Genomic DNA, 17,693 nt, shown 5'->3' on the forward strand with positions numbered 1-17,693 from the left:
TTTGCTGGGAAGGATCCTCCATCCCCCGTGGCAAGCATGGGCAAATGCTGAAGGGTCTCACGTAGTTACCGTGTGAGAGCAGAGCGAGAAGGCAGTTCCACTGATTATGTGAGAGCAACAGCACAGAAGGTCACGCGCACTCGGCGACTTGCTGCAGTTGCCTTCCTGCAGTTGCATTTCTGGGCCCTTTCAAACCGACTCCGCGTCTCTTCGTTTGGGTAAAAGAAGCCAGTGCCATTCCCGATGATCTGGTCAAGGTTAAAGAACATTTCTGCAGCTATCCATCACATCAGTACTGGGCACCTTGACGAACAGGTAGTTTTAATAGCTTTAGGGTTAAAAAGCAGAACTATCGTCACTACTTGATGCCTTTAAAGCTTCTTCCCCATGCATTTATTTGTCCTAAAATTTTCATTGAAGCATTTCCATGCATTTATTTATCCTAAAATTTTCATTGAAGCATTTATCACATACAAATAATTGTGAGAACAAAAACAACCACAAAAAATGAAGCAGGTTTCCTGCCTTCATGGACATTGGACCTCTGGTGCAACACAGATAAGAAAGTACAGTGCATTGTGGTCAGAGGTCCACTAGCGGACAGCGAAGGGAGGTCACGGAGGCTCCCTGCAATGAGCAGAGATTACAAACAAAATCATCCCATACAGAAGAAAGCAGCTCGTCATTAAAGTCTAGAACACTGGCTCCTTTTAACATCACTAGAAAGTTGACCCATCGAGGTCCTCCGTAACCCCACAGCCATCACTAGCTGAATCCTCAGGACATTTACATATGCGTACATTTCATTTTTATCTTGTTTACCAAGAACATCTTGGGCCATATGGGCTCCGCACACAGCTTTTCGAGAAAATCCTCAGGGGAAATACCCATTAGATGCTCTTGGGGGATGATCGGCTTCCCGAAACTTAATTTTTACTGTTGAGGCCACTAGATATCAGGCACCTCTCTGTCATCCAGAGGTAGATTTTTAGGAGACAAGATTATATAAAGGTCTGATTTTGCCAACAAATGGCCCCAGTCCCCGGGAGGTGGGTCACCTGAGGTCTCTTAACAGCTACAAGCAGCCTCTTCGCTCCCCGCCAGGCAGGCTGCACCTGGAGAGTCTCAGCTCCTGGGCCCCAGGGTCTCCCTGCTTCCCCAGGAGGTGTCAGCCCCCCCACGCGGGCAGTGAGCTCTGAAGTTACCGCGATGGCCTCAGATGGGCGAGGAATTTCGGGAGACCTGCGACTGTGCTGCACAGAGATGGCAAACGGGAGATGTCTTGGGAAATTGCCTGTCTGCACCAGTGTGACCCTCCCATGTCCCAGGCGTGCCCAGGGCTGGAGCCCTGTGGCCGTTTTACTGTAAAGTAACCCCCCCACCCCCAGTTTCAAACACTCACTCCTCTTTCCACATAAGGACAATACATAACCAAACACAGGGCGGAACTTGGGTCAGTGAGGCTGCTTAGACTTAATGCATAATGATGTTATTTGCACTGTTGTCCAAGAAAAAAGTGACTCTCGGGTTCTTTATTTCATGGTGTAGATTTAGAGCTTCACGTCCGTGAAGCGTATCAGGCTGGAATTTTGTTTTCCTCCCCTCTGTTCCCGTAGAACACGCTGTTGAGATTACTGATGACGAACTGCTCTATCCAATAAGTGTAATAACCTCAAAGCCTGCATTTTAAACAGAGGAGAGTATAAGTCCAAGTTTCCGATCCAAAATACTATGGTTTTGACACAGTACTGAAAAAAGGAGCCTCAAAATTCAAGTTCAAAAGTGGCTGGAGAGCCACAATTCTTTCAATTCAAATAGGCCCACTTCATAAGCACCCAGTAATTTTTGTTGAATGATTTATTCCAGTTAAAAAAAGGACATCAGGGAGTTCCCGTTGTGGCTCAGTGAGTTAAGAACCCAACCAGTATCAATGAGGATACGGGTTCGATCCCTGGCCTCACTCAGTGAGTTAAGGATCTGGTGTTGCTGCGAGCTGTGGTGTAGGTCACAGGCAGCCTGGATCTGGCATTGCTGTGGTTGTGGTGTGGGCTCAGCTGCAGCTCCAGTTCATCCCTTAGCCTGGGAACTTCCATATGCTTAAGGTCCAGCCCTAAAAAGAAAAGAAAAAAAAAAAAAAGGCAGGAGGCGGGGTTGGAATCATGCTTACCAATGTATTACAAGAATTATTTTTCAAATTTTTCAACCTACACCTATAAACTGAAAACATGAAGCAACTAGTATAAGCCAGAGAGTGATTTTGGAATTTATCTAGTCTGACATGTTCAATTTTTGAATTAGATTCATTCTTTCCATCCTAGGCTATTTCCTTGTTGGACGGACCCATCAGTACTTTCACATTTCACAGAACCCTTGGATGGTTACCAAAACTTGTATTTATTACTGCTTGTAACTAACATTAGCCACACCCTGGCCATGTGCCAGAGCTTGCAGTACAGATGGGGAGGTGAACACAGCCTTGACCTCAAGTTTGTACATCATGAAACTAATTTACCTTTATTTCGTTTTCAATCTTTGAATACTTTCAAGTTCTTCATCTCCTAAGTGCAGTAAAACATAGTAGGAGGTGAGTTCTCATACATTTTAAAATTTGTGGCATCACGAATGTAGTTTAATAAACTCTTTACTCCCCCACCATAAGTGTTGTATTTATATAATGTTTTAAAAATGTCCAAAATATTGCAGAGAATTCAGATGGTTTCTTTTTTTTCTTTTTTTTTTTTTTTGGCCACACTCAGAGCATGTAGAAGTTCCCTGGGCCAGGGATTAAACCCCTGCCCCAGCAGCAACCAGAGCCACAGCAGTGACACCACCAAGTCCCAATTGCTAAGCCCCCAAGGGACTCTCTGATATTTTATTTTGATTTTAAATGTTGAAGTGGGTTTTTTTATGTGTCCATTAGGTGAAACATGCCAAATATATACTATTTCAAACAAGCATTATTGAAAACTACCTCAATTATTTTAAATATAGATTAAACATGTAGAAGACAAAAACACAGCAAAAAGCCAAATTAGCAAATATTAGCAAGTTACTCTATTTGCTTTAATAAGCAAGAGGCCAAGTCTGAGTTGTATTACTTTTAAAAAGGCCGATGTGGCAATGCAATGCAATGAGGAAGAATGAGGTAGGCGGTGTCCTGCTGGCACAGAGGTGCCGCTTCAGATGGCCCAGTCGGGAGGCGCCGTTGGTAGCAGCACGGGGCTTCTTCAGCCACTACAGTTTGCAGCAGGATGTCCTTCCTGCACCTGCCCCTCTGCTCTTCTTTGGCCACTGCTAACACGGCTGACGGCGGATGCAGTCCTTTTTCCTGAATGATCAGGTTGAGAGCAGTTCGCTGATTCTAGAATAAAGGCATTTTACAGCTCGTACGTTTCTGCATTTCAGCTGCCACCCCTCGTTGTTCCACAGTAAAACTGTTTCATGCCCCGTGCTCCAAACCAGCCTCCCGAGCCTAAGACTCGAGTTTCCTAAACATAGATTTTGTCTCTGACCGAAGGCTGCCTTTGCACACAGAACAGCCAGACTCCTCAGCATGGCAGACTGGCATCTTCATGAGTAGGCTGGGGTCCAGACCCTGACCCGGTCCTGCCGGCTCGTAGAACCTGAGGCTTTGGGGGCCTCAGACTGTGCTCTGAGCATGCTTCTACTTCCCAACTCCCTGCTTCTTCAGCAGAGGAGAGAAGAACCATTTTTCTGTTTCAAACTCAAGGTCCATTGCTTCTTTAGTCCTAATTGGATTTTCATTTTATGCCCTGCCATACTGCTCATTTGGTATATTATTTTAGTGTGATTTAGAAATAATCATGCTTTGTTTATTTTTGTTGTTGCTGGTTTTTTTTGTTTGTTTGTTTGTTTGTTTGCTTTTTTAGGGCCTCCCGTGCCAGCATGTGGAAGTTCCCAGGCTAGGGGCTGAATCAGAGCCACATCTGGCCGTGACCTACACCACAGCTCATGGCAATGCCAGAGCCTTCACCCACTGAGGGAGGCCAGGGATTGAACCCGCATCCTTGTGGATACTAGTCGGGTTCGTTACCACTGAGCCACAACGGGAACGCCGCGTTATAGTCAATTTTATTTTTGCTCTATTATTTACTGTAAAATCCCTTCGATTCAGGCTGTGGAACACTCAGCCCCCAGGGCAGCTTCTGACATCTTTACGTTAAAGGCTTGTTGAGTTGTCCTCAATATATTAATTCAGTTTGTTTAAGGCCAACATGTTTCCTGAGGAGCAACTCAGTTTCCATTACTGTCGGCCTGTCCTGCGTCTCTTGGTGCCTCCGTTGACTTGAGGACCTCAAATGTCCAGGGCCAAGCACCTGGGACCTACCAAATCCCCGTGTTGCAGAGTTTAGGGAGAGCAGCCATGAGACAGTCGTTGGCCATGTCTGATGCAAATATCTTCTGGCCTGAAATGTCTGAGGCCAAATGTAATTTCTTACGCTGAGGAGACACTGGTTCATACTGAGGATGAAGCACATGTACAGTTGTGGTATTTATTCACTGCTTATTTCCAACGACTGGACTATAAATCTCTTAGACTTTCTTTCACTGTTTTGAGTATTCCTGCATATTTTATTTATTTTTTACATAATATAATTAAACACCTCAACAGGTATCTAATCAATTAACAAATCAATGGACTGAGTTATCTAAGCAGAAATACAACAGTTTCCATAGCCGGTTCGAAAAATATTAAAAAGTGTCAAATTTCAGTCTGAATATGCAAAGAATTTGCTGCTTTAACCTAACAAAGAAATGTGGAAATTAAATCCAAATGCCTGATTTTAAAAGTAGTAAATGTCACTGAACATTAGGTGACACAGAGCAATCACGCCGGCCGGGAGGGCTCAACCAGAGTTTCAGTGGCATTAAAAAAATGTAAATGAAAATGTGCTCTAACTGCCTGGCACATGGGGATTTTATGGTCTAGGAAATGTGTTTAACTCCCACCTGTTAAGAGAGAGAAGGACATAAAATCCATGGCTGCCATGTTACATAGGATAATATAATCAAAAATAACAAAGGATATACCTGCAGTCATTTACTTTAGTACATAATTGACACAGTCTGATGAGTTAAAAACAACTGTAAATATTTACACCAAGTTTTAAATTCAATTTTCCAGAAATATAAACAGATCTCAATTTTATTTACTATTTAATAATATTTAATGATTAATTTTCTATTTTTAAAAATTTCTGAACTTAATTTCAGACAAAACTATTTTTAAATACACTTTCTAGGAATATTTGTTTTTCCACTCTATTTACTATATTTACATTATCAGAGGAATAGTTTTATTTTTATTTCTATTTGATTTCAGGGATTGTCCCTTCATAAACATGTATGTCCTAAAATTAAAATGAGAAATGGAATTCCCATTGTGTCTCAGTGGTAATGAACCTGACTAGTATCCATGAGGTTTTGGATTCAATCCCTGGGCTTGCTCAGTGGGTTAAGGATCCGGCGTTGCTGTGAGTGTGAGTGGCTGTGGCTGCGGCGCAGGCCCGCCGTTATAGCTCCCATTCAACCCCTAGCCTGGGAACCTCCATATGCTGCAAATGTGGCCCTAAGAAGCAAAAAAAGAAACAAAGAAAGGAAGGAAGGAAGGGAGGGAAGGAGGGAGGGAAGAAGGAAAGGTCCAAAGTATCCAATTCATAACATCTTTCTGTGAAATTATTAATATTCTACATATAACTAAGTAATTTATTTCACAGTTTCAAGTAATCCTTATTAGGCAGTCAGTAAATGTACATTGTAAAACAGGAATTACGCAATTTCCCCAGGCAGTAGTTAACATTATCCCCCTTTTTTTCAGAAAAGTAAATGTAGGACGTTCAGAAGCTGGCTCAAGCCTCAGTCTACACCAGAGCTTTTACACCAGAGCCGGGAACCTCAAGTCCATCGTTTGCTCTTAGAGCCAGGGCTTCTAGAAATTAGACAGGAATTGCCAAAGTGCGCTACTCTAACCCACACGAATCCGGAAAAGTAACAGCCGCAAACGTCCTTAATTCGACAGGGCAATGTCAACAGCTGTGAGAGTGACAGGTAGCTCCTCACACAACGGGACCTCCCTGGTCTAAATGCTTGTCCCGTATCCTCACTCCAAACCAAACCACATCTAGATCTCGTGTTAAAACGGTATTCGGGCATCACCAGTGCTTTATATGTCTTTGTTTAGGCACAGTCTTGTACTGAAATTTATAACATATGACCAAATATCATGACGCGTCTTCATGTGACACATAGCACAACCGACACCTCCGAGTCTTCCTGTGACTTCTTCCTCTAGTCGACTCGACTATATCAATGAGGAAATTAGGACGTGGTAGGCGACCGGTCTAGGTTTGGGGATAGAACCCAGGTAGGTCTGTCTACCCATTTCCCTGCATGGGGCACAGTCAGGGCTGGAATAAACGGTACCACCTGCAGCAAACATTCTTCCAGAGGAGTGCTGCTGATTTGCTTCACCCGCGGATAGCATTTTATCGATCTATATCAAGTTGATACCATTTGTCAAATACGATTTAGGCCTGGATGATTGGGGGCCCATGGAGCCCTTACTTGGTCTAGGACACCCTCACAGGATCTTAAGTCAGGGAATATAGGGAGGACATCACGTGCGGTTTTGAACTTTTGCATTAAAGTCGTTAACTTGCATCAGTATCACCACCCTTTTTAACTAATTTGGGGGGGGCTGTAGGTGCGGCATGTAGAAGTTCCCGAGCTAGGGTTTGATTGGGAGCTGCAGTGGCCGGCCTACACCACAGTCACAGCAATGCCAGATCCTTCACCCACTGAGTGAGGCCAGGGATTGAACCCGCGTCCTCATGGACACTGGTCAGGTTTGTTTCCACTGAGCCACAATGGGAACTCCGGCACTTATAATTTAAAATAAAAAAAAATCTTGCTACCTCCTGATATACAGTAGTGATTGAATTATGAAGTGAAGACTACACGGAACCAATAATTTAAAAAGCATCAAGTGCCTTCTTGGGTGAGTCACATTTTGTATGCATTTCTTCTATTTAGGCATTGTAAACTTGAGTTGCATTAATATAAATTAATTCCAAATGTAACTTTCCCACATTACATGACATGAAATCTGTGATTTCAAAGCATATGTTATTTCCCCAAACAAAAGCAAAGACTGTCCCATCCCAAATAACCCCAGCAGCAGTAGAGGTGGTTGGGAGAGTGAGAAGGTCCCTCCAGGCACTGACCGGAGGACTATAAGCGGCCAGGACGACCCCACGTCTCCCATCCTCCCGCCCTCACTATCTTCTCTGGAAGAAACCGTTCCTATTTACAAATGGGCAGACTTCCGCAGTGGCTCAGTGGGCTAAGGATCCGTTGGCGGTATCACTGCCGTGGCTTGAGTTGCTGCTGTGGTGCAGGTTCAACCCCTGGCCCAGGGACTTCCTCATGCTACAGGCCCAGCCAAAATCAATCAATCAATCAATCAGTAAATAAATAAAGGCATCACTGCAATAAAGGAGCTTCATGCAAAATATTACTTCCTAGCTATCTTTTTGTAGGTTTAGATTAATTATGGTGAATCAATACCATAAAAAATGCAGATCTTACAGCAGCCACACTGAAGTAAACATGAAATGTGTCCTCTATTTATGCAAAGAACCTAAATGTCTTTAAAAGCAACATAATGGGCTTTTTTTTAAGTACAATAAACAGCATACTTACACTTGAAAGGACAGATAATGTTATCTACTAAGAAGGGAGGAATGTAAAGGGATGAATAATTCAGATATGGAATCAAAATGGAAATGTTGAAACTTAGATTAAATACATATTTTAAAAGGTGTGTCAGAAACCTTTAAAATATCAAGGAATGTGATTTAAAAGCTCAAAAATTACAGTATATAATGAATTGCTTAAGGAAAAAAAGAAAATACGTCTTAAAAAGTAGTCTTTGAGTGAGATAATTTCCAATTTATTCCAGAGAATTATTTCTATGTTCAGCTGGAGGCTTTCTTTCCGTACATGCAGGCATCTACCCAGACAGTTAAACAGCTACCCTCTGAGTTCACTGAGATCTGAAGTGTAAATATAAATCTAAGCAGGATCAGATTAAAATAAAGCAAGACAAAAGAAGGTAATGCATTGAAGTAGGTGTTTCTTTTATGTCAGATATCAAAGAAAATTAGCTATAAGCAAGAAAAGGTGCATGGAGCAGCCTGAGAGGGAGGCTTCCGATTCAGCAGGCTTTGCCTCCTAATGTGTCTATGCAAATTGCTCACAGCTATAAGTACAACCATGTGTATATACACATATTACTCAACTGTGGTATTTACTACCTACCATTTGAACTGATTTTTAAAAATGACTTTAGATACTGATGCCATAAATCCAGTATTTGAAAATGAAAAAAACAAAACTATTTTAAATGGCATCATTTGCAAGTATGCGTGATGATTTACAAGGTACCAGACGAATGTAAAACCATAGCTTTCTGTTTTCATTTTCAACAGGCTCTTGCAAGGGTTGTATTTACCACACTTGTGAGTTACAGTTTCTTATAGACTGAGAATGACAATATATTTTTAACATCCTTCAGTGCAAGTGAGTCTTCCGGTGTTTGTGTGCTACACAAGTTTATCAGACAACATCAATCTTATCTACCACGCGTAACAGTGAAGAACTCTCCAACCACCGTTGTTCCTGCTCATCTGACAGATGAAGAATGCCACGTTCAGTGTTGAAGATACCTGGGGAACTCCAGCTGGAGAAAACGGGAAGAGGAAATTGATCCTCGGGGAATGTCGATGCTTTTAGGAACAAGGGCTAGACCACGCTGATCTGGGACCAGCAGAGGATGGCATGAGTGAAAAGGTACAGGCACGTGGCACCCATCCCTGGCATGGGCCTTATTCCATATGACAGCCTCCAGAAACAAAGGCCAGAGCATCCTTTGAAGAGTTACCCTTCATAGGTTTCCTTAATAGGTGTTTGCAATCTCCTTGCTTTACGCAACTTAGCAGTTAAGACTCTGGCCATTGGAGGTCTAGTTCTAATCACAGTCCTACCACTTACTGATCAGGTAAGGGCTACTTAGTTACCTGATCAGGTACTTATTGATCAGGTCCATGCTATATGCCTCTAATTCACACTGCTCATCAGTAAACCCATAAGACAATTAAATGAGTTAATATTTGTCAAACACCCAGACTAGAATAGATATTTTTTTGTATAAGTTTAAGATAAGTGCAAAGAAAGGAAAAAGAAAAGAATGTATATATATTTATGTCAGACTGGGTCACTCTGCTGTACAGCAGAAATTGAAGGAACATTGTCCATTAAATATATTTTAATAAAAAAAAATTTTTTTCACTAGAATTTCCTCTGCTGTAGCATGGAGAAAGATTTCTTTAAAAATAAATAAAAAAACAAAAATCTTTTTAAAGCTAAGAACTTTATATTCATGAGCTGGCAGATCAGGTAATTTAGGGGAAACTTCCTGCCAAGAGCAACAACCAAAAAAGCTGGAGAAGAGAACAGATAGTCCCTCCGTGGAATTCTCAGGACAGCTGAATATCTTCAACGTGCTCTGAAGGAAAATAACTGCCAGCTTAGAACTGCATATACAGAAAGAGTACCCTCTAGACTACAGGGTCCGTAAGTGCCTTATCGAGATCTAATATCTGCTGATGCTTTTATACAGACTGCAACGTCTGTCTCACTCCATTTACCTTATGTATATTTATCCCCTTAATGCATTTCAATCCTGTCTGTTTTAGATCTGACAAGTCTTTCCCATTATTTTTCTGATAGTCATTATTTGTTTAGCTCTATCCTTGCACTTTCCATTTGATTGGTTTTAATTCCTTCTTTCATCTTCCATTGTAAATCGTATTTCTTCTGTCTGAAGAATACTTTTTGGTGTCTCTTTCAGTGAATTGACTGGTGGTCTTTTTTTCACTTTTCATTTGACTGAAAATAACTTTTATGTTAGCTGCATTCTTAAGTTATAAGGATACAAAATGACAAAAAGCATGAAGTCTTGATATGAATATATACTATAATTTATGGGGTAGGATTGTTATACATATATAACTAGTATATAAACCTAAAAAACTTACAGGATACACTTTTAAAATTTTTTTTACGGCCACACCTGTGGCATATGGAAGTTCTCAGGCTAGGGGTTCAATTGGAGTTGCAGCTGAAGCCATGCCACAGCCACAGCAATATCAGATCCGAGCCACATCTGTGACCTATCCTGCAGCTTGCAGCAACACCAGTCCCTTAGCCCACTCAGCGAGGCCAGGGATCGAACTCACATCCTCACAGACTCTATGTTGGGTTCTTAACCTGATGAACCACAACAGGAAATCCCAGAACACATATTTTTTTACAACTACATGCGGAAAATTTATAAACAATGGCTTGATGCTGAGCCATAAACAAAGACTCAACACATTATAATGAACTGACACCATACAGCTTATAAATCCTGACAACGGTTCAAATTAAACTGTAAATCAATAAGAAAAATAAAAAGTCTCCACATTTGGCAAATTAAGAAACAATTCCAAATACCCCAGATGACAAAAAAGATGTCACTGTAAAAATTATAAATCTGATGAGATTGTCCACGAACAAAAAGAAAGAGAAGGAACCAATAACCAATGTCAAGAATGGAAGAGGCAAAGTCACTTGAGACTTGGAAGACACTAAGATGATAAAATTATACTTCGGGTGACTTCTGACACTGCCAAAACAGAGTGGTCCCATTCCTCCAAGATGCTCCCTCCTCCTATCAAATCCCTGGACATAACAAAGAAGGAAAGAAGACTCTGAAAGTTGCAACGGAGGAGGAGGAAGCTGGCTCAGTTCCATGGGATTGGAGGAACACGGCAGCAGTGGGCTCCCTGGTTTCCTTACTGTGCTCCTAAAATCCAGATCTGCCAACAGGCACAGACCAAAGATGCCCCAAGAAAGGCTAAAGGATGAGAAGAGGACGACCTAACAACAGAAGACTTCTCTCCATGCCTCCCACGCTCAGGTGCTTGCCAGCGGAAAACTGTACCCCCACTCCCTTCGGGGGAGCTGGCCTCTCGTCTGCCCTCCATCCTGCAGCGGCAGATGGCACTCCCCTGCTGGGGGGGTGGTGGGTCCCTTCCGGCACCTTCTGTCAGCCCCGAGTAGTGGTGCTGGATACACAGCCTGGGTATACATTCCGGAAAGGATGACCCATTGGAAGGAGATGAATGTCATCAACTTGCTACCTGGATGCTGGTGTCCTTGAGGCACAGGCCATACTGGGAACTCAGCGTCAGCCTCTGCTCCAGACAAGCGGACATGCAGCGGTGGCATTACCTACAAGAGTCCAGAGAGCAGGAGCCCGTGCACTGAGTGCACACGTGGTGTCATCTCTCCGTCCTGCTCTCTCTGTATTCCCCTGTGGGGTTCTTGTGTGGCTGATGATGACAGCTGGCAGGGGTCCCCTGGCTGAGACAATTTACCTCCTTGCTTGTTCAGGGCTTCTCCTAGGACACATGCTTCTGCTGGTTGGTAACATGTGATTCAAAGTCCTCTCACTTGTGGCCACACCCCTATGTCCATCCACAGACCCCTGGTGCAAACACTGGTGTCCAACCTTCCAGTCTTTTCCCTTCCAGCACCCTGGCAGCCAGTCTGTGGACCACTGCCTTCCAGCAACCTCTGCAGTGGGGCAGCCCCTCATAAACGTTGGCTTGTGCTCATTGACAAGGCCAGTGCAGCTACAAACCAAGCTCAGGATACTTCCTCGTCCTTGCGCTGGTTGAACTGATGCGAGCTCGGGAAGGGGCTCTGGCACAATGGTTGTGGATGAGAAGGGGGTCTGGACCCAGCTCAGGTAGCAAACTTAGGCTCTTTGGTCCTGCTGGGACTCGAGCTTCAAGGTACCACTTCCATCTAACAACGGGCTGAGGGTCAGCCTTGGCACAGAGGGCAGTGCTGGGTCCATGATCGCTGAGCCCACGGCCAGGGGTCCCATCAGGTGGTTTCATGACTGCATTGCCTGAGTGTCTCTCCTCTCATCAGTCCTGGCTGGTGGTTCATCCTACCAATGAACCGCCTAGTGATGCTGGTGCTGTGTGACCCTCACATCCCTGGTGGCCCTGTGAATGGGGTACCCTTGAGCTCCTTCGTGGAATACAGTGCCCTGTTGGGATTCTCAGCCTCGCGTTACTTATCAACTCCAGCATCTCAGTCCTCTCAGCTTCTGCATTCTGTTCTCTGTCACCTTCCCAGGGCAGCTCCAGCATTCCTCCTTTGCCCAGTGGTGCTCTTCACTCTCCCAGCCGGCTAAGAGCTCCCCTCGCAGGATGTGTGCCCATAACCTAGGGTCCTGCAGGCCTCAAAGTGTTCTTGTCAATGAATCCTCACAGAGTCCATTTCATATTCCAGTTCCTCTGATCAAACACCCTCAAACATCCATCCCCCAGTTCCTGCCGCTGAAATTAATAGGGTCTTTCTAGCTACCAAAGGAGCCCGCTGTCACCCACAGTCTATAGTCATTTGTTAAAGGCCTTCGGTTTCTCATTATTTTTTTTTCAAAGCATCAATTTGACTTGGTATGTCGCCAACTCTGTTGGCCTTGTTGAAATCACTGTCCCCGTCGTCTTTCAGATCACCACACCTGCAAAGACACGGCACTCAGGAGAGCATCCCTCTGCTCACGAGGTGGCCAGGGAACAAGTCCCAGAGCCACAGCTTATTGCCTGTATTCTCGGACCACTTCTGGCTCCTGGCATTTCTTGGATTAGTTTAGATCCTTAGAGAAACAGTCACAGAAAAAGATGAGATGTACATGAGATTTCCTGGGGAAACTGTCTCTAAGAGAAAATGGGGCGGAAGAGGGAAGAGGCAGAGGGAGGCTCAAGACCATGATGCAGGCTGGACCCCAGGAGGCAGCAAGGCGGGGAGGCCTTCGGGGGAGCTGCAGACCCCAGCGCTCAGGAGGGACTGGCTGGTGACGGGCAGTCCTCAGGCCATGGCTGCCCATCAGGAAACTCCCACGTGTGCAGATAATCAGCCTGCCTCAGGCCCTCTGAGTGCTCAGCCACTGATGGACAGCAGCTTGCCGAAGTGCAAACAGTGGAGGACTCAGAGAGCAGCAGGGTGCCATCGGGACGTCACCGCTTAGAGTAGAAGCTGGCAGGGCACAGTGTCGAGCCACCACACCCGCCTCCTGTGCCGCGACCAGCCCCAGCTACCCTGGGCACTGTGGTCTTCAATCCACTTTGCCACAGGACAAGAGCATCTCAGACACGCTTGCCACACGGCGCTGCGGGAACCCAGTTTCCTCCTGAGGACTCTAACCTGGCCGGTCAGCGCCGTTTCACACACTGACTCAGGAGATGCAGGGGAAGATTCCAGCTGAGAGTCTCCTCGAAGCCCCCCTCCCTTGGTAAATGACACCTCAAGCCAGCAGGGCCCCGGGCTGCGGAGACCAGAGCCTGCAGAAGTGTGGCGTGAAAGCGCGAAGCCGTGCCCAGGACCTACTCCCACGACACACAGAGTTCTGAGACCCAGCGTCTTAACTGCAGGAGTGACGCTACCCCATATACTATCGTCAGTATGCACCCTTCTCAAAATAATATGCACCCTTCTCACGGGCATAACGTCGATGAGGAGGACGTGGCCAGTTGCTACCAGCTGGTGACGCAAAGCGAAGTCCCACCCAGGAGGACTCTACCCTAGCCCCCCGCAAGGGACGTCATCCAGCTGCACCACAGAGCTTTCAGCTGGCCCCCCGCCATCCTGTCAGTGCCAACATTCCCGGGTAAAGGGGACACGGTAAGACCAGTGAGTTACACGAGCACAAGCCCACGGCTGTGCTTTAGCTCCTGTGAAGTGAGTTCCCTGGTCAGCAGCAGTGTCGTGAGGAATAACATGACAGCAATAAAGGCATTTAGTAAATCCACAGATGGTGGTTTGGGCAGAAATACTGGAAAGCAAATCTGTATCCTTGGTCCCGCTCCAGTGGAGGTGCCACCCAGGTGGCTGGCCGTAAGGGGGCTCACTGTTGGACCTTTGCCCTGGAAGACTGCACTGAGAAGGGGCTGTAGCAAGACTGCGTCTTGATAAACAGGCAGGGCCACCGTCTTCGTCACCATGGCCCCTGGTCCATGGTAAGGAAGACAGGCTGACGGCTGACCACAGGACTGGATGAGTTTCTCTTCGGCGTGTGCATTCTGAGACATCTATTCACATACACTTTCTCACTGTCACCAAATGTCCCACCTTGTCCCACTCACCTTTTGCTTATTGTTTAAAAGTCTATGCAGCTCCAAACTTCTACTTGACTCTCTCTGACAAAGTGGAGAAACAAGGGTGCTGCTCACAGCTCATCTCCTGAGAAGCTCTCTCCCTTCGCTGCCCTCCTATGGGACCACCGTGAGTACGGCTAACTGTGCACCTTGGATGCTTCCAACACCTGGGGTACAATCACCTATAAATGAGGCTAAAACTTCTTCCCAGTGTACGTGTCCCAGGGGACTGCTCGTGAGGTCGCGGGTGCAGAGTGAAGGGAGGAGGCGGGAGCAGGCTCAGGAGGGGTGGAGCCCACGCCTCCAGGACCAGCCCCAGCCCCCCTCACAGCCACTGTGCAGGGGTCCCACCGGCTCCTCTGTGTGTCCCAGCGAGAAGCAGCTTGTGCAGGGCCCAGAATGGCTGCAGAGCCGTCGCTTCCTCTGAGCCTCCTGCAGAACTGGCAGCTTTTTAGTGAGCGGAGTAAATGAGCAGGAGAAACACATCCGATAGAAATAAATACTAACTCCAAAATCAAGAGAACGCCCCTCTTTGGCTTTGTACCTCTTCCTTGCTGGAAGCAGCCAGATGAAGATGTTTTTACACAGTCAAGGAAGGATATCGGCATAGCCCAGATCACAAGACCCCTAGAAATTTCCCCACGGCAGCAGGCTTCTGCACTTCTGACACGTCTGCTTCTCACAAAGGTGTGTGCAGAATGGGACGTTTCCTATTAACATGTGCAACCAGCATGGTGCCTTCAATGAGGCGGGTCGGCCTGGTGCCCTGTGGAATTGAAATGTCAGGTTATCTGCAGAAGAGAGGACAGAGGCTGGAATGTGACAGAGCCCTGCAGTAGGGCGGTAACAGGTTATTACTGGCTGGCCAGCTGAGAACAAACTGGTTCTGTTGGGCTCTACCTGGAAGTATGAAGAAGAAAAAGCATTCACCAGATCAGCAGCTGTGGACCATATGCCATGTGCCGTACTAATTTATTCTCATAAACAAACAACAACTGCAAAGGAAGTTGCAGCCGGAGCCCACCTGCTGGAGGTGGGCGGTCATCCTCCTTCTTCCGAAGCCGGAGCTGATGCCGGTGACGACGTAGGAATCACTCTCCTCTCGTTTTCCTAGTCTTTGAACATGGCGGTCATCTCTGAAATCCTCCCAGAAGGACAATGCTGCTCTTGGTTTATTATTTTGGGAGGTAGGGACAGTTCTAGGGAGCTCCGCCATCATCTCATCGCCGTAACTCTTTAGTTCATGGACCAACAAGAGGCATTCGTCCAGTTGCTCTTCCAGCTATGGGATCTGGAACTCAGAAGAGCCATACAGTGGACCAGGGCCCATCCAGCCCCCACAGATGCAGCGGACCCCACGTCCCTTTGTTCCCCCCGAGCATGGCGGCCTCCTGAGTTCCGACGAGGAACATCGGTTGAGAGCCAGAGTCAAGTAGCCCAAAATATTTGGTATTTTTCATCCTCTTATTATGCAATCACCCTAACAAATGGCTGTGGGTCTCTCTGGGGAAGGCTGGAAAGATGTGCAGCATAAATCTTTGGCAGTGTAGTGGGTCCTTCTGCAGGAGAGCCATCTGGGGCTGCCTCTGCCCAAGGTACACATCCCTCCAAGTCTATCCAATCCAAGTGAATTGATTCAGTACTGGAAGTTAGCTTCGTCACACTTCCCCACTGCCGTGGCTTAAGCTAGGCTTCTTTGAAGCAGGCCTGCAGCTCTGATAAACCGCCTGAATTAGATCCAGTGATAGTCTGAGTAAAGCAAGATGGTCATCCTTTATACACCAGGAAGTGGGGGCCATGCCTGGGGTCACTGCTCATCTGCAGAGCCAGGAATGCTGGGGCAAGTCAGACGCACAGCAGAGGAGACTGGGGTGAGCGGAGGCCTTCGAGGGCACCCATGCATCTTGTGCACCCAAGTTGTGTACCCAGTAACGGGTTATTACTGGCTGGCCAGCTGAAAACAAACTGGTTCTGGTGGGCTTCTCCTAAAAGCATGAAGAAGGCATTCACCAGATCAGCACAACACAACCAAGTGTAAGAGAACCATACTGCCCTTGCATATCCAAAGCTTGCCAGTGACAGTTCGTGAGTGTCCTAGGCCCCTGATTGCTAACAGAGGGGACGTGAAACTACAGTGCAGCTTCCAGAAAGTAGAAGAGAATGGAGAAGGAACCAGGGACCAAGCAAACTTGCCCCAATCGGATAGCAGGAAGGTCTCACTACATCTCATCCACCGGCATGGGGAACTGGGATGTGTTTCTCTTTCTCCTCTTTTCTGAATGGGTGTTTTGAAATAGCTGGTCTTTCTTCTTGCACGTTTTATTTTGGTAGATGGGACGCACATCAGCTCTAGACCATAGGGAGCACCTGCACATCACAGATGATGCTGAACGGCAACCTGAGTGCACTGACTGGAAAAGAGTTTGAAGCTGAATCATGCGGGAGAGAGAGGACGCATATCATACGTTAATGTGAAGGCGTGTTGTTGAGGCAGACCAGCTAAAGGGACGATCTGTATAAATAAACCGCGCGCCACTCATCCCCCGTCTGTCCGCTTTTAACCCCTTTCTCTGTCATTGAGGATCAGAGACGAATATTGTCATTGCCCACTCCCTGATAGTGTCACACGGCCTTGGGACATGGTTCCACAATGTGATACGAAAGTCTTGCTCGGGGTTTTCATTTGCATCTTTATTCTGAATGGAAGGTAAATTCAATGCCTAGAAGCCCAGCAGCCACCTGCCGCCACGAAGACAAAAGCTACACTAAGGAAAGTAGAGCAAAAGGGGCAGGTGGCCCAAGGTAAGGACAGCACTGGAGCCACTGCACCAGCTCTGACCTGACCCTTGCTGGACCTGAGGGAGAGCAGAGGCCACTGAATCAGGGCTGTCTGTGGCACGCAGCCTTACCGCTCTCCGGCTGTGTAGATTTGAGGAAGCCATGTAATTATTGTGACTCATGCTCTCATATATGAAATGAGAATAATCTACGAGTAAATCACAGGAATTGGCAAATAAAATACAAAAATATATATAAAGGACCTCAGCACAAATCATTTTATATAATAAGCACTTGATAAAATAACTAGCGTTAGCATCACTAGCAGTATTATTATACCAGGAGAGCTCAACCTCACCAGTACAACAAAAAAAATGCAAATATAATATAGGAAGCTATTTCCATCTATCGAAATAATTTAAAAATGAAATTCAGGAGTTCCCATGATGGTTCAGTGGTTAATGAACCCAACTAGTATCCATGAGGATGTGGGTTCCATCCCTGGCCTCCCTCAGTGGGTTAAGGATCTGGCTTTGCCGTGAGCTGTGGTGTAGGTTGCAGACGTGGCTCAGATCCTGCATTGCTGTGGCTGTGGTGTAGGCTGGTGGCTACAGCTCC

This window comes from Phacochoerus africanus, chromosome 11 (genome assembly GCF_016906955.1).
Source record: "Phacochoerus africanus isolate WHEZ1 chromosome 11, ROS_Pafr_v1, whole genome shotgun sequence".
Classification (NCBI taxonomy): domain Eukaryota; kingdom Metazoa; phylum Chordata; class Mammalia; order Artiodactyla; family Suidae; genus Phacochoerus; species Phacochoerus africanus.